Raw genomic sequence first — 19124 nt, 5'->3', positions numbered from 1 at the left:
AGTCCGGCCCTCGTCTTGTAGCTGATTTTTTTATTTGGCCCTCCGTCCATTTGACTTTGACACCCCTGCTCTAAATGATCGGCTATAAAAAGCCAACTGACATTTACTCCTGAGGTGCTGACCTGTTGCACCCTCGACAACCACTGTGATTATTATTATTTGACCCTGCTGGTCATCTATGGCATGTTCTGTTATAATCTTCACTCGGCACAACCAGAACAGGACTGGCCACCCCTCATAGCCTGTTTCCTCTCTAGGTTTCTTCCTAGGTTCTGGCCTTTCTAGGGAGTTTTTACTAGCCACCGTGCTTCTACACCTATATTGCTTGCTGTTCTGGGTTTTAGGCTGGGTTTCTGTACAGCACTTTGTGACATCAGCTGATGTAAGAAGGGCTTTAAAAATAGATTTGATGATTTGATTTGACAGTGCATGTCAGAGCAAACACCAAACCAATTGTCCGTAGACAGTTCCAAGACAGGATTATGTTGAGACACAGATCTGGGGAAGGTTACCAAACAATTTCTGCAGCATTGAAGGTCCCCTAGAACACAGTGGCCTCCATCATTTTTACATGGAAGAAGTTTGGAACCATCAAGACTCTTCCTAGAGCTGGCCCCCTGGCCAAACTGAGCAATCTTAGGAGAAGGGCCTTTGTCAGGGAGGTTACCAAGAACCCAATAGTCACTCTGACAGAGCTCCAGAGTTCTTCTGTGGAGATGGGAGAACCTTCCAGAAGGACAACCATCTCTGCAGCACTCCACAGAATCAGGCTTTTATGGTAGAGTGGCCAGACGGAATCCACTCCTCAGTAAAAGGCACATGACTGCCCGCTTGGGACTCTCAGGCCATGAGAAACAAGATTCTCTAAAACCACTATTTGGCCAGAAAGCAAAGCGTCAAGTCTGGAGGAAACCTGGTACCATCCCTACGGTGAAGCATGGTGGTGGCAGCATCATGCTGTGAGGATGTTTTTCAGCAGCTGGTACTGGCAGACTAGTCCGGATCGAGGGAAAGATGAACGGCATAAAATACAGAAAGATTTTTGATGAAAACCTGCTCCAGAGCACTCAGGAACTCAGACTGGAACGACCTTAACTTCTGTCATGTTGGCCTGGGGGGAATTCTGGGAACGTCAGAAGGTGGGGGGAAATTAACTATATTCTGGTAATCCGAGCAACATATGTGGTGGTACTTAATGAATATGATGTCAGTTCGGTTGTCATCTGAGACATTCTCATCAATGATCAGATGACATAAACTCTACAGTGGAAAGTCTACACATCAGAGTTATCGGATTCACATGGAATTGCTGTTCAATTTAAATGTTTGAATATGAAATTATTTGTGATGGGATGAAATGTGATGTTAGCTTATAAAATGAGAGATTGGGTTTTCATAAGATAGGGCTGCTCAATCAGTGGCCCGCCCCTGTGAAGGGACGTGGGCTATAAAACCTGTCAAACACGCATTCCTCTCCCTTCCTATATAAGCCCTTGACGACAATATAACTTCCTGTTCCGAGGATGTAGGACAACGGTCCTATGTCAGAATGTATCAGATAATAACTACAGAACAAAGCCAACATCAGCTTGAGCTTTGGTTGCGAATGGTATGATCTTTGAACTCTTATTCACTACAGATGTGATACCTCCTAGCCATTGAGTTAGCAACAGCAGATGCAACGAGGGTTAGGAAGGAACAGACAGAGTATCCCGTCTATCACCCAAAGACGTTACTACAATGAATCCAATTGACAACCAGAGACATTCTTCAAAGGACTCGGTTTGGCAACACGGCCTTCCATCTACCACCAACCTACCGAAGCGCAGCTCAGAGTAAATATTTATTGCATTTTCCTTTTCCAAATGGGCGGTAATTTAGAATGCATCAGATAATGCAGAATTTAGAATGCATCAGATACTCTATTTACATTATAGCACAGCTTCTCCCTGTGTCCCTCAGTCTTCCCGCCCTTTCACTCAAACCCTGCCCTTTTCCTTTGTGTAACAAGCTGTCATATCTGTTCCGCCCGCTAGGGCCGTTTTCCTTCATGACGTAATTTGTAATCAAGTTATGATTGAATTATGTGTATGTGTAATTCTGTGTGATTAGTTAGGTAGTTAGTAAATAAATAATTAAACCCAATTTTGTATTGCTGATTCAAATTGTTAGCCAGGGTTCATGCAGATAACCAAGAATTTACAACTTTCAGATGAGACTGAATTAAGATGACGATTAATATTGACTGCTATTGATGTAAAATATTACTAGGTCTTTAAGAGTTTATTCGGCAGATAACAGCTCTATAAATATTATTTTGTGGTGCCCGACTCTCTAGTTAATTACATTTACATGATTAGCTCAATCAGGTGATATTAATTACGGATAAATTATTTTATAGAATAGCATGTCATATCACTAAATTCGGCATCGCCAAAGACACGACACTTCTCTAGGGTAGGGGGCAGCATTTGGAATTTTGGATGAAAAGCGTGCCCAAATTAAACTGCCTTCTACTCAGGCCCAGAAGATAGGATATGTATATAATTGGTAGATTTTGATAGAAAACACTCTAAAGTTTCCAAAACTGTTACAATAGTGTCTGTGAGTATAACAGAACTGATTTGGCAGGCGACAACCTGAGAAAAATCCATTCAGGAAGTAGGATTTTTTGTGTGTGTGTAGTTTTCTTTTCAATGCCATTACAGTATCCATTGACCTAGGACTCAAATTGCAGTTCCTATGCCTTCCACTAGATGTCAACAGCCTTTAGAAATTGTTTCAGGCTTTTATTCTGAATAATGAGGGAGTAAGAGCAGACGGAATGAGTGGACCCTGCCGTGTCACAAAGCTTTTTCATGCGCACAACCGAGAGAGTGCCTTTCTGGTTTACCTTTTATATTGACAACGTTATTGTCCGGTTTAATTATTATCGATTATTTAGGCTAAAAACTACCTGAGGATTGAATATAAACATCGTTTGACATGTTTCTATGAACTTTACGGATACAGTTTGGATTTTTTGTCTGCCTATTGTGACTGCGTTTGAGCCTGTGGATTACTGAAGAAAACGTACGAACAAAGCTGAGGTTTTTGGATATAAAGAGAGACTTTATCGAACAAAAGGAACATTTATTGAATAAATGAATGTCTTCTGAGTGCAACCATATGAAGATCATCAAAGGTAAGTGATTGATTTGTTCTCTATTTCTGACTTGTGTAACTCTTCTACTTGGCTAGTTACTGTTTGTAATGATTTGTCTTCTAGGCGATGTTCTCAAATAACCGTAAGGCATGCTTTCGCTGTAAAGCATTTTTTAAATCTGACACCGTGGTTGGATTCACAAGAAGTTAATCTTTAAACGTATGTAAAATAGTTGTATCTTTTCTGAATTTTTATAATGAGTATTTCTGTATTTGAATTTGGCGCTCTGTAATCTCACTGGATGTTGGCCAGGTGGGATGCTAGCGTCCCACATACCCTAGAGAGGTTAAGGACACAGACAATGCAGAAGTGGCTTCTGGACAAGTCTCTGAATGTCCTTGAGTGGCCCAGCCAGAGTCCGGACTTGAAACCAATCGAACATCTCTGGAGATACCTGAAAATAGCTCCCCAAATACAGGTGTGCCAAGCTTGTAGCATCATACCCAAGAAGACTCAAGGCTGTACATGCTGCCAAAGGTGCTTCAAAAAAGTACTGAGTAAAAGGTTTGAATGGCATGCCCTGCTCTTGCTGATGTAAACCCTTTTTGTGCTGCCTAACCAATGACTGTGCTGTGTATCGTGGCACTTCAGGAGGCGAGTCAATATGTCAACAAAAAAAATGCAATATCTGTGTTCAATGACTAGGCCTCTTAATGTCCTGTTCAGTTTGAGAGGGAGAGCGTGAAGAGGAGAAGGAGGACCGGAGGTAAGCTTACTATTGGTAGAATTTATTTTAATAAAAAATATGTTTCATTGCCCATAATAAAAGCTATTTATCAGAGTTATTGAACTCACAAATTAACCATATTCAAGTAATTTACATACATTACTATGAAGCGGAAGCCACAGAGATGGACAGCACATGGGTGCTGAAAGTAGGCTAATTCGAGAAGACCTAATTCATTTAAAACAGTCTAATTTTAATTAGACTTTAGGCTACTAACAACTAGAGGGCTCTGTGTTGGCGCCTATTTCTTCCTATTAAATAAAAGGTAGACCTACCTGTTTGACATACTAAATTATATTCTACTATCCATAGATTTTGTCAGCCTATTCCTTCAGTCACCATGAACTCCTTAAATATCTCACTGTCAGTTAAGGGCTTAAGGGCTTGGTGTGTTAAGTTAAAACCAGGGCTCTATTTGAGTGGGTATGTGAGGGTATTGTGGCTTTTGTTTAGGAAAATCGCTAAAAGCATAGGTCTACCCTTTGTTAACTTGAGATAAAAAAAATAATAATTGAACTGATTATATAAAGTGATCAATAACGATGCTGGGTGGAAAATGCCGGGGAATGACTTGACTCCGATGCATATGGGATATATTTGGTTTGCCTCTATGACATTCAGAGGCTGCGCTACAACCTTCTGTAGCTGAGGAGACAAAAAAATGACTTTACTAGGGAAGTAAGGATTTTGTCGCTATCAATTGAGGTTCGCCATCTCAACAGGCTATTAAACAACATACTAACTCTAAATCTGTCAGAAGCAAGCAAGGTAGCCTAAATATATTATTCAGGCTATATTTTTATTTCAATGCTATTGCCTGCCATTTAAGAATTAAATTGTGAAACATTTGTGACACGCTATAGGCTGTCAGGAGCACTCAGCATTTCAACAACACATCAACAACAGCACTTCAACAACACATCAACAACAGCACTTCAACAACACATCAACAAAAGCACTTCAACAACACATCAACAACACATCAACAACACATCAACAACAGCACTTGAACAAACAACACATCAACAACAGCCCTTCAACAACATAACAGCCCTTCAACAACACATCAACAACAGCACTTCAACAACAACAGCACTTCAACAACAACACATCAACAACAGCACTTCAACAACACATTAACAACAGCACTTCAACAACACATCAACAACAGCACTTTGACAACAGCACTTCAACAACACATCAACAACAGCACTTCAACAACACATCAACAACAACACATCAACAACAGCACTTCAACAACACATCAACAACAGCACTTCAACAACACATCATCAACAACACATCAACAACAGCACTTCAACAACACATCAACAACAACACATCAACAACAGCACTTCAATAACACATCAACACATCAACAACAGCACTTCAACAACACATCAACAACAGCACTTCAACAACAGCACTTCAATAACACAACAACAACAACACATCAACAACAGCACTTCAACAACAGCACTTCAACAACACATCAACAACAGCACTTCAATAACACATCAACAATAACACATCAACAACAACACATCAACAACACATCAACAACAACACTTCAACAACACATCAACAACAGCACTTCAACAACACATCAACAACAGCACTTCAATAACACATCAACAACAACACATCAACAACAGCACTTCAACAACACATCAACAACAACACAACAACAGCACTTCAATAACACATCAACAACAACACATCAACAACAACACATCAACAACAGCACATCAACAACAGCACATCAACAACAGCACTTCAATAACACATCAACAACAACACATCAACAACATCACTTCAATAACACATCAACAACAACACATCAACAACAGCACATCAACAACAGCACTTCAATAACACATCAACAACAGCACTTCAATAACACATCAACAACAGCACTTCAACCACATGCCCTTCATTTTGCATTTAGGCTGTAAAAAAAATGTTACAAAATAACTGTTTGCCTTTGAATTCAATTTAAGAAACATGAGTCTGGCCAGTGTTTGGTTTGAAGATCATGTGGTGAGCTAGCTATGCATGCCTAGCTTGTTAATTTAGCCTAGCAGATGCTCTTATTGAACCACAGTCAACACAAATCTGTTTTGTAACAACAATAAAATATAATGAATTAGAAAATGATAGTTGCCAAATGAAAAATAAATTACAAGTGAATACCTGATGATATGTGGTCTGCTGTGTTAATCAATTAATCGATTTTTCTCCAATTCATTGACGATCAGATACTTCAGTTGTAACTGGTTCTGTTGCTCTACATTATTACACTTGATGGAAAACTTTTCCGAACTTAGACTATCCTCTTTTTGAACATTAGCCTGTATAGAAACCACCACGTGTCTGGTGCTGCAGCATGCACTCATTAGTTTTCATGCACTGTTGTGGTATTAAAAAAGCTTGTCTCCAGTCAAGTAAATGGATGTATAATTACATGAAATGCATTAATAAAAGGCAATTATTTTCTCGGACCGCAAATAAGATGATAGATTCATGCAGTGCTTTTATTATAATGGACATCTTTCTACCCTTGTCCTCTGTGGTCTGCGAATCCACAACCTTCTGGCTACTTTGCCATGTGATGCTTACAAAACCAAGAAGAGTTCCTAAACCGGCATACCCAAGGCTCTGGTCTGTCCTAGGAGTGAGGGTAAACCGTAGGCATGTTCTCTGCTATCCACTTCGTTTTAATTGAGGGAGGGTCCTTTTTTCTCTCCAATTGTTCAGGAAGGGTTGGGAAAATATATACTGTATTTTACTGAAGGGAGGGCCATCCATTTTAATTTCAGAGAGATACAATTTCGTCTGGGTATCCCTCATTATAAATAATGTACAGTCCCTTAGCAGACGTCTATCATTTTGCATCTATTTTAGCAGAAAAAAATAATTGTTAAAAATGTTAAAAAAATTTTAAAAACTTTATATGACTAAAAGAGTATTCAAAGTTTGATGTGAAAATGTGGATGCGATTTGGTTATTTGGTAGGCTACTGTGCTGTGTGGAAATTAATTCAGTAAAATGAATTACTAGCCTGTGGCCCCGCCCCCCCTCTCTCGCTCTCTTCCTCTCTCTGTGTCATTAAGTTCAGGGACCCTGAAAGACCCTGATATGTGGAGTTAAATAACTAAGCCCTCCAACCTGTGACATGGTTTATATCCATGGGATTAGGAATCTTGGACACTCAAATTAAAAGAGGAAGAAGAAGGGTTGGCCACGACACCTTGACCAGGCTTGTGAACGAGGGGGAGGGGAGACCGCAGCATTACTGCGCGGATGCAAGATTCTCCATCTCTCCTGTCCCGGTTCTAAACGCTGCATTGGCAAACTCACAAAGCTTAGCTGATAGTGGAGGAAATGTCGATGACATGACACAAATAGGCTACGGTGGCCTACCCTACTTAGTACTCCCCCAAATCAAAATATTGATTGCTGATGATGGCTTTGTGTGCATTTATTTTAGGCTACACTACATAATGCCAATGCGACAAACTGTTCCTATAAAATCAGTGTGAGAATAAACATGTGCGAATGTTATCTGGAGAAACTGGAAATATCGGGAAAACGCTGGTTATAATCCTTATAGATAAGCATGAATAGTCTTGTTCCGTGATGATTGCAGTGTTGTAAAATAAATTGGACAGAGTAAAAAAAAATGATAGCGAACCGCGGACACAAGCTGGCCCATATTTTATTTGGCTACATTTCATTCCATTCCATTGGTTCAATATGTCACTGCCCATATTATCCTCGGGTCGTTTTGCAAGAGGAGATTTCAGTTAAATAAATATTAATTACTGTAGTGATGAAAAAAGTAGTCTTGCACAATGTCCTGTCCGGTTTCAAGTACATTCATTTAAAGTGGAACAAAAATGATACGAACCTAAACATCTTACCGTAATATTGTCGCTGCGGTGGTCCCACCGGATGCAGCACAGCCAATAATTTATGTGATATATGGACCAACAGTCCATGCGAAGTCTCACCGTCCTGCTACCGGCGCACCGTTCCGGGTCCCTCCACTGTCCGATCCTTCACCGACTGCAGTAGTAGCCACTAGCCAGGACAGCCGCACATGTTCAGAGACTGCTCGAGCACCGGCTCCACTCACGCGGTTCTTGCATCTTAACTCTTTCGTCACCTCAACGAACAGTGCCTTAAACAGTGAGTAGCACTTAGAGCTGGGTCTTGTTCAGTAGGGAGAAACATTTTGAAACTGAGTGAGAGTGGAAAGGGGGGGATACCTAGTCAGTTGCACAACTGAATGCATTCAACAGAAATGGGTCTTCCACATTTAACCCAACCCCTCTGAATCAGAGAGATGCGGGGGCTGCTTTAATCGATATCCAAGTTATTGGCTCCCGGGGAGCAGTTATTGTTGGCGGTTAACTGCCTTGCTCATGGGAAGAACGGCAGATTTTTCCAACTTGCCGGTTCGGGGATTCGAACCAGTGACATTTCGGTTACTGGTCCGACTCTCTTAACCGCTAAAGTGCTACCGAAACTTGTCCAATTAGAACAAGTGTAGTTTCAATCTACCGTTGTGAAACGTTTTGCTCCACCGTTGTGAAACGTTTTGCTCCAGTGTGCCCTACTGAACAGGACCCAGGCCTTTCTACCCCAGGTAACCAATTTGTCATGGGATAATCAGAGGACAGAGCAGATCCTTTTTATGGCCACTAACCTCCAGGGACCCTGACCTGAGGTATTATTGATTGATATGATTTATTTAAGTGTCATACACCTACTACTAAACATAGTACCAATTTCCTTGTACTCAAAACATGTTTTTTGTTTTTTACAAATTGTGCAAATATACAATAATTGTACAGCCACAAACAGTACATTTCTCCTTCTCCTCCAGTCATTGTGAACAAACGGTGCAATCTCAAACACTGAAACAAAAGTTACACCTCTGCTCGTCCCTTAACCAGAATAATTTAGGGTTAGCACCAGAAATGAACAAAAAAAGAACGTCTCAGATCGCCATACAGAGGGCAATAAAACACTAGATCACACCGTAGGAAAATTGTCACCTCTTCAGGCACTCTGTTGAATGTACCCGTATCTATAGCCAGAGGGAGGGTGACAGATCTGAGTTGTGCACAAACTGACCCATTGGCTTTTTGTTAGGTTCAGTTTGTTAGGTAAACCCATCTAGTACAAGGTCGGTCCCCCCTTCACCTCCAGAACAGCCTGAATGGTTGCACATGGCCAGCAACAATGTTCAGATACGCTGTGGCGCTCAATAATTGCTAAATTTTTATCAAGTGTCCTAACGTGTGCCAGAAAAACGTTTACCACACCAGAAGGCTACACCACTGCCACGGATCAATGGACTCCTGCTGGATTCATTGCGGTTTACGCCAAACCCTGACTCTGCCATCAGCATGACGCAACAGGAACCGGGATTCGTCTGCCCAGGAGATATTTTTCCACTCAGCCTGTCTAAAAATACAACACCGCCCATTTAAGACAAAAAAAAGCTCTTTATCTGACAAGCTTTTCAAAGATGTCTAGAAATGTATGTCACTCCCCTACTGCTGACTACAAATGATTTATAACATGGGGCTAACAACTCACTAAACAGCAAAGGATATGAACAAAATGTGCACACGTGGCATGCAGCTCTCGCATTGATCTCAAAACACAAAGGGAAAGGGGGATACCTTGGTTGCGGTCCAAACACTTAAGACACACCCTCGTCTTATGCCCCATCACAATCCGTTTTATTTCACCTTTATTTAACCAGGTAGGCCAGTTGAGAACAAGTTCTCATTTACAACTGCGACCTGGCCAAGATAAAGCAAAGCAGTGCGACACAAACAACACAGAGTTACACATGGAATAAACAAACATACAGTCAAAAACACAATATAAAAGTCTATATACAGTGTGTGCAAATGAAGTAAGATTAGGGAGGTAAGGCAATAAATAGGCCATAGTGGCAAAATAATTAAAATGTAGCAATTAAACACTGGAGTGATAGATGTGCAGAAGATGAATGTGCAAGTAGAGATACTGGGGTACAACGGAGGAAAAAAAACAATATGGGGATGAGGTAGTTGGGTGGGCTATTTACAGGTGCAATGATCTGTAAGCTGCTCTGATAGCTGATGCTTAAAGTTAGTGAGGGAGATATGAGTCTCCAGCTTCATTGATTTTTGCAATTCGTTTCAGTCATTGGCAGCAGAGAACTGGAAGGAAAGATGGCCAAAGTAGGAGTTGGCTTTGGGGGTGACCAGTGAAATATACCTGCTGCTACAGGTGGGTGTTGCTATGGTGACAAGTGAGCTGAGATAAGGCGGGGCTTTACCTAGAAAATACTTATAGATGACCTGGAGCCAGTGGGTTTGGCGACGAATATGCAGCGAGGGCCAGCCGACGAGAGCATACAGGTCACAGTGGTGGGTAGTATATGGGGCTTTGGTGACAAAGCGGATGGCACTGTGATAGACTGCATCCAATTTTTGAGTTGAGTGTTGGAGGCTATTTTGTATATGACTTCGCCAAAGTCGAGGATCGGTAGGATAGTCAGTTTTACGAGGGTATGTTTGACAGCATGAGTGAAGGAAGGTTTGTTGCGAAATAGGAAGATGATTCTAGATTTAATTTTGGATTGGAGATGCTTAATGTAAGTCTGGAAGGAGAGTTTAGTCTAACCAGACACCTAGGTATTTGTAGTTGTCCACATATTCTAAGTCAGAACCGTCCAGAGTAGTGATGCTAAACGGGCAGGCAGGTGTGGGCAGAGATTGGTTAAAGAGCATGCATTTAGTTTTACTTTCATTTAAGAGCAGTTGGAGGCCACGGAAGGAGAGTTGTATGGCGTTGATGCTCGTCTGGCGGTTTGTTAACACACTGTCCAAAGAAGGGCCAGAGGTATACAGAATGGTGTCGTCTGCGTAGAGGTGGATCAGATAATCACCAGCAGCAAGAGTGACATCATTGATGTATACAGAGAAAATAGTCGGCCCGAGAATTGAACACTGTGACAGCCACATAGAGACTGCCAGAGGTCCATACAACAGGCCCTCCGATTTGACACACTGAACTCTGTCTGAGAAGTAGTTGATGAACCAGGCGAGGCAGTCATGTCTCTGGAGGCATCAGTTAACCTAGGTGTGGTCTCTGCATGTGTGGGGGGTGGGACGAAAGAGCTATCTAAGGCATTTTGAGCGGGACTGAGGGCTCTATAGTGAAATTAAACAAAAACTAGCCAAGACAGCAGTAGACAAGACATATTGGCATTTGAGAGAGGCATAAAGCAATCGCAGGTGTTGATCAGGAGAGCTAAGACAACAACGGGTAAATGGTGATGAATGGGCAGAGCGGGCCAGTTAGGTACATACAGGACCTGAGTTTGAGGCTGGGGCTGGCAGGTAAACAAAACAAGGTACCGTGTTATTGAAACAGTCCAGGGGGCATCAGCTGTGTAGCTGACTTATCATAGGGTCAAAAGAGCAGCAATAGGTGAGTCAGGGTGCTCTTCGGTAGTCACTACGCTAGGCGAGCAGGGGACACAACGTTCAGAAAAGCTAGCGGGCAAGGGCTAGTAGATGGTTCTTTGGCGATATCGTAACAGAATAGCCTGTTGAGACCACATCGGGCGATCATGTCAGTGGTCCAGTTGTGATGGATCGGCGGGGCTCCGTGTTGACAATAAAGGAATCCGGTGATATGGTAGAGAGAAGCAGTCCGAGATGCTCTGGGTTAATATCGCGCTGTGCAGACTGGCAGGTCATTGTCCGAGCTAAGGCTGGCTGATTCCGGGGGGAAAAGGCGAGGACTGCTAGCCGTGGCTAACAAAGACTAGCAGCTGGTTAGCTGGCTAGCTCCTGATTGAAGTTCCAGTTATAAGGAATAAAAATAGCAGATCCGTACCACATTGGGTGAGGCGAGTTGCAGGAAAGTATATTTAGTTCGTAGATAGAAAGAGAGATTAAGATATATAGGAAAAAGACAGGCTATTTACATGGGATAAGACAAAGCTGGTGGTCCAAATGATAAGCCAAGCAAGGGAAGTAAGGCCCTCAGCCCTCATTTTTAGTCGGCTTTGCGAGTGTATAAGTATGTTCACTCTGGGGCCTGAATCTCCTCATACTTAAAATCGGAACGATTGTACATCCGCTAAGAAAGGTCAGTGAAAACTTAAAAACAACATCAATGGAGAAGTTAACATACAAGTCAAAAAGAAGGGAAATAAGTTAGACATTGTGTTACTTATGCACATGATGGCACAACCCCATCTAAGTAGACATATATATTTGTTTAACCTTTATTTAAATAGGCAAGTCAGTTAAGAACAAATTCTTATTTTCAATGACGGCCTAGGAACAGTGGGTTAACTGCCTGTTCAGGGGCAGAACAACAGATTTGTACTTTGTCAGCTCGGGGATTCGAACTTGCAACCTTTCAGCTACTAGTCCAACACTCTAACCATTAGGCTACCCTGCCGCCTGTAGCGCATATAAATCCCCCACAAGTTACCGGTGGCTGAAAACACAATCATCACCGGATGAACGAGTGACGAATTTCCGGCTAATGGTGGTCCATTTAAAAATTATTCCTGCCGCCTTCGCCCCTTGACCTGCAAGTGTATACGCGTCATAAGAGTCATGAGACGTCATCAGAAGTGTCCACTTAAGTCGAGGGGATAGGGTGTGTCTTTTAAGTGTTTGGACCATAGCCTCGTCAGTTGTACAACTGAATGCCTTCAACTGAAATGTGTCTTCCACATTTAACCCAACCCCTCTGAATCAGAGAGATGCGGGTGGCTGCCTTAATCGACATCCACGTCTTCTGCCCCTGAGCTAGACAGTTAACCCACTGTTCTCCTTGTGCCGAAGACATGGATATCGATTAAGGCAGCCCCCCGCACCTCTCTGATTCAGAGGGGTTGGGTTAAATGTGGAAGCGCATCTACTCACGACCGCTAATGCTGTAAACACAGGCCAGTGTAAAGTAAATGGCACAGATCATATATAGGAATGGTCTATTTGCATATATGCGTTCTGCCTACAACCAAATTCTGTTGCATAGTTTGTTTTGTTTTGGTATGTTGTATTTAAAGTGGCTAATATTGAGTGTTACGATTGTCAGAATAAAGGGAAACGTTGATAGTGTTAACAGGGAAAACTATAGAAGAGTGGTCACCAACCTTTTCTGAGTCAAGATCTCTGAGTCAAAATGCAAGCCGAGATCTACCGCTCAGATGATTTTTTAACATGATTTAAAAAACGTAAACCTAAATTAACCAATTAAAACAGTACTGTAACAATGAGGAATGTGCAGTAAGCTATAGGTCCAAAACATTACCACCGCATATTGGCTTTGCTTGAATTGCCCCGTCAATGCATTGTTGTTCGTGCCATAATTATTATTTTTTAAATCTAAATTTGATGTAGACTGTATGATCACACTGGTAATATATCAGTTATTGTATTACTTGTGAAGCACAGCTGAGTGAGCATACATTTACATAATTAGCTTTGTATTTTTATTTTACTAGGCTGATGGTGCCTGTATCTGATGGTCAGTATCAGCGAATGATTTTATGGCTTTAGAAGCTTCTGATGTACCTGTGGATACATTTCAAGGCCTACCTTCAAACTCAGGGCCTCTTTGCTTGACATCATGGGAAAATCAAAATAAATCAGCCAAGACCTCAGAAAAAAAATTGTAGACCTCCACAAGTCTGGTTCATCCTTGGGCGTTTCCAAATGCCTGAAGGTACCACGTTAATCTGTACAAACAATAGTACGGAAGTATAAACACCATGGGACCACGCAGCCGTCATACCGCTCAGGAAGGAGATGCGTTCTGTCTCCTAGAGATCAAATTAAATGTATTAATATAGCCCTTCGTACATCAGCTGATATCTCAAAGTGCTGTACAGAAACCCAGCCTAAAACCCCAAACAGCAAGCAATGCAGGTGTTGAAGCACGTTGGCTAGGAAAAACTCCCTAGAAAGGCCAAAACCTAGGAAGAAACCTAGAGAGGAACCAGGCAATGAGGGGTGGCCAGTCCTCTTCTGGCTGTGCCGGGTGGAGATTATAACAGAACATTTCCAAGATGTTAAAATGTTCATAAATGACCAGCATGGTCAAATAATAGGTCTGGGACAGGTAGCACGTCCGGTGAACAGGTCAGGAATCCATAGCCGTAGGCAGAACAGTTGAAACTGGAGCAGCAGCACGTCCAGGTGGACTGGGGACAGCAAGGAGTCATCGTGCCAGATAGTCCTGAGGCATGGTCCTAGGGCTCAGGTCCTCAGAGAGAGAAAGAAAGAGAGAATTAGAGAGCGCATACTTAAATTCACACAGGACACCGGATAAGACAGGAGAAGTACTCCAGATATAACAAACTGACCCTAGCCCCCCGACACATAAACTACTGCAGCATAAATACTGGAGGCTGAGACAGGAGGGGTCAGGAGACACTGTGGCCCCATCTGATGATACCCCCGGACAGGGACAAACAGGAAGGATATAACCCCACCAACTTTGCCAAAGCACAGCCCCCACACCACTAGAGGGATATCTTCAACCACCAACTTACCATCCTTAGACAAGGCCGAGTATAGCCCACAAAGATCTCCGCCACCGCACAACCCAAGGGGAGATGAACGTACTTTGGTGTGAAAAGTGAAAATCAATCCCAGAACAGCAAAGGACCTTGTGAAATGCTGGAGGAAACAGGTACAAAATCATCTATATCCACAGTAAAACAAGTCCTATATCGACATAACCTGAAAGGCCGCTCAGCAAGGAAGAAGCCACTGCTCCAAAACCACTTTTAAAAAGCCAGACTACGGTTTGCAACTGCACATGTGGACAAAGATCATACTTTTTGGAGAAATGTCCCCTGGTCTGATGAAACAAAAATAGAACTGTTTGGCCATAATGACCATTGTTATGTTTGGAGGAAAAAGGGGGAGGCTTGCAAGCTGAAGAAAACCACCCCAATCGTGAAGCATGGGGTGGTAGCATCATGTTGTGGGGGTGCTTTGCTGCAGGAGGGACTGGTGCACTTCACAAAATAGATGGCATCATGAGGGAAGAACAATTATGTGGATATATTGAAGCAACATCTCAAAACATCAGTCAGGAAGTTAAAGCTTGGTCGCAAATGGGTCTTCCAAATGGACAATGACGGCAAGCATACTTCCAAAGTTGTGGTAAAATGGCTTAAGGACAACAAAGTCAAGGTATTGGAGTGGCCATCACAATGCCCTGACCTCAATCCTATAGAACATTTCTGGGCAGAACTGAAAAAGCGTGTGCGAGCAAGGAGGCCTACAAACCTGACTCAGTTACACTAGCTCTGTCAGGAGGAATAGGCCAAAATTCACCCAACTTATTGTGGGAAGGATGTGGAAGGCTAACCAAAACGTTTGACCCAAGTTAAACAATTTAAAGACAATGCTACCAAAAACTAATTGAGTGTTTGTAAACTTCTGACCCACTGAAAATGTGATGAAAGAAATAAAAGCTGAAATAAATAATTCTCTCTACTATTATCCTGACATTTCAAATTCTTAAAATAAAGTGGTGACCCTAACTGACCTAAGACAGGGAATTTTTGCAAGGATTAAATATCAGGAATTGTGAAAAACTGAGTTTAAATGTAGTTGGCTGAATGTAAACTTCAGACTTCAACTGTATTCCACGTTTGGCTCCTGAGTGGCGCAGCGATCTAAGGCACTGCATCTCAGTGCAAGAGGCTTAACTACAGACCCTGGTTCAATTCCAGGCTGTATCACAACCGGACGTGATTGGGAGTCCCATAGGGCGGCACACAATTGGCCCAGCGTCATCCGGGTTATGATTTGGCCGGGGTAGGTCGTCATTGTAAATAACAATTTATTTTTAACTTGCCTAGTTAAATAAAGGTTTTAAAAAAAAAGTAAACTTGGACTCGGCCTTAGCATTGATTTGACTTCACCAGGCTCTTATGGAATTGACCCATACCCTGAACCTGACATACAGCCTGGTCTCTAAAAAATCTGTCATCAACAGAACCTGCGTGACCTGGAAGTGGTTTAGGAGAGAGGGGGCAGGGCAACATCTCTAGCTGTCGTATTTCTGTTAACACAAGCATTGACATCACCACCACTAATAGCACCTCATATAGGGATGTGTCCCAAATGTCATCATATTCCATATATAGTACACTACTTTTGACCAGAACCCTGTGAGCCCTATATAGTGTACTACTTTTGACCAGAGCCATGGTCAAAACGAGTGCACTATATAGGGTTTAGGGTGCCATTTGGGACGCAATATAGCAGTTCCAGAACCAGAACAGTAATCCCACACAAGGCGAAAAAAATCTATTATCATTTTAATTACATCATTGAAGCATAGATGCATTACTTGTGAAAAAGGTAGAAAAAACAGCATGTTTCAGTTTTTCTCAATAAGTTAAACCTCTCTGGTCAAATAGGGTCGGGCTTGCTCACAAAACAGAATCAGAATTCTCTTGAAGATTTCAAAATAATAATAAAAATAACCAAGGAAGTATACTTATGTCATTGAAATTAATGTTCATCTCCTTGCCATATGTTTAATAAACCTGTTAAAAAAAGATGCAAGTGGCTTATATTACAATACAGACAGTCCTTCTTTCACCCTTTTCCACAGGGGTTTTCCACGCAACAACGAAAGCAGTTTTCATGAAACTAAGTTTAATCTTTTTTTTTATTTTTATTATCAACAATTAAACTTAAGCTTCGGGTTATAGTTGGTAAAAAAAATTAAACAAAAATAAACAAAATAATAACGATAATAATAATTACAGTAATGACAGTAATAACAAGAAAGGTTAAGTAATAAACACAGTCCTGTACAGTCAGGCAGTCTTCTGATAGGCCACAGCCTTAGTTCTATTCCTTCCATTCCAAAAGACGATTGGTTGGTTGGTCTTTGACAGTTTGCAGGCTCATGCTGATTGTGTGAGATGGAGGCCAATCATTGATGGTGCTGCGGCCTCCAGCCCTGCTCCACTCAAATCCCCCCAACTCCATCTTTGGATATGGAAAAATGCCTTCCCATTTCATTTACCTGGGGTAAGAAAACACAAGAAGAGGGTTGAGACTTAATAATCCACTATATGATTGTAGTGCACAATACTGTATTATTTAACACACTGTAAATTGAATACTTTTGGAATATCTAGTATTTTATAAGCCCATATGGACAAATGCATCTTAATATATAATATATTATATAACGGGTGGTTCTAATCCTGAATGATGGTTAAAACCGCATTCCAGCCGGTGTCTATTCCACAAGTTACCACCGGCTAAATCTATGACGTTAAAATGCCTATTTACCCTGTTCCATCTGACTGCGCAATCCACTGTCTCATCAGCCCAGCCAGGCAATTTATAAACTTGATCTCCACTATAACCCTAGACATTATCTCTAATTTATTTTAGACTAACATGTAGTTTTCAACAGCAGACATTTGTATAAACCTTGCTGTCTGTCTCTCCGACATTTGCAACATTGTTTCAATGTTCAAATTTGATCTCCAGTTGCCCCATAGTAATGAACGTGTCGGGACGAGACACACAGGCAGGCAGCATTTCTCAGCCAGTCAAAATCATGAATCAGCTCGCATAATTTTTATGGATATAAACAAAGAAATGTCAATTGAAAAAAGGTAATAAAAAAAACGAAGTGCAGCTAGTTTGCAGTCTTTCTAGCTTCAGTTTGAAGTGTTTGTGTTAGCTGTGTTGTTGGATAGCTCCTTTCAACAATAGTGTGCTGACAAGTTAGAACATTTTCTATGCCAGGCGAAATCGCACCTCATTAGGTCATTATTATGGATGTATCCAAATACATGTCACTAGAAAACCGCTTAAACAAATGAAAATGTATTTATTTTATTTTTTATTTCACATTTATTTAACCAGGTAGGCCAGTTGAGAACAAGTTCTCATTTACAACTGTGACCTGGCCAAGATAAAGCAAAGCAGTGCGACAAAAACAACAGAGTTACACATAAAAAAACCGTAGTCAATAACAAAAAAGAAAATAAAGATTTTTCTATTTATGTACAGTGTGTGCAAATGTAGAAGAGTGGGGAGGTAGGCAACAAATAGGCCATAGAGGTCGAAAATAATTACAATTTAGCGTTAATACTGGAGTGATATGTGTGCATATGGGGGTGAGGTAGTCGGGTGTGCTATTTACAGATTGGCTGTGTACAGGTACAGTGATCAGTAAGCTGCTCTGACAGCTGATGCTTAAAGTTAGAGAGGTAGATATAAGACTCCAGCTTCAGAGATTTTTACAATTTGTTCCAGTCATTGGCAACAGAACTGGAAGGAAAGGCGGCCAAAGTAAGTGTTGGCTTTGGGGATGACCAGTGCAATATACCTGCTGGACCGTGTACTACGGGTGGGTGTTGCTATGGTGACCAGTGAGCTGAGATAAGGCGGAGCTTTACCTAGCAAAGCATATAGATGACCTGGAGCCAGTGGGTTTGGCGACGGATATGTAGTGAGGGCCAGCCAACGAGAGCATAAAGGTCGCAGTGGTGGGTAGTATATGGGGCTTGGTGATAAAACGGATGGCCATGTGGTAGGCTACATCCAGTTTGCTGAGTAGAGTTTTGGGGGCTATTTTGTAAATGACGTCGCCAAACTCAAGGATCGGTAGGATAGTCAGTTTTACGAGGGTATGTTTGGCGGCATGAGTAAAGGAGGCTTTGTTGCGAAATAGGAAGAAAAATTCTAGATTTAATTTTGGATTGGACATGCTTAATGTGAGTCTGGAAGGAGAGTTTACAGTCTAACCAGACACCTAGGTATTTGTAGTGCAGCTGCAAATGCAGCTACTTTGCTGTTATTCTGGCTGAACTTTTTGACGTGACTGTAAGTTAGCCGTAGTTGGCTAGCTAGCAAACAAGGGATAAGAATGTAGCCAGTATGGCAATGGAAACATTTAGAACAAACAACAGGGTCGCGTCCATAAATACAGAAAACAAAAAGACTGAACGACTGGGTCGCGTCTCTGGCAACCGAACCGATTGATCGAACGACCAGCCGGCTTGGGTATCGACCCTAGATATCGGGACTGTATCTTGTGGAAGCATAAAATAGTATGAATAAATGAATTTAAAAAAATAAAAATATGTCAATCATTATTTCAATA

General features: G+C 41.7%; 1 protein-coding gene across 1 annotated transcript in view; it reads right to left on the bottom strand.

Annotated features, from left to right (window-relative positions):
- Positions 1-16290: 16290 nt before the first annotated feature.
- LOC139383463 (metastasis-associated protein MTA1-like) overlaps positions 16291-19124 on the bottom strand; it is a 79974-nt gene continuing 77140 nt past the window's right edge. The window contains exon 18 of the mRNA XM_071128009.1: positions 16291-17024. The gene's annotated coding sequence lies outside the window, so the exon portion shown is untranslated. The remainder of the gene's footprint in view (positions 17025-19124) is intronic.

This window comes from Oncorhynchus clarkii, chromosome 25 (genome assembly GCF_045791955.1).
Source record: "Oncorhynchus clarkii lewisi isolate Uvic-CL-2024 chromosome 25, UVic_Ocla_1.0, whole genome shotgun sequence".
Lineage (NCBI taxonomy): Eukaryota > Metazoa > Chordata > Actinopteri > Salmoniformes > Salmonidae > Oncorhynchus > Oncorhynchus clarkii.
Note: the sequence above shows the minus strand (reverse complement) of the source record. Positions and strands in the feature narration are given on the sequence as shown.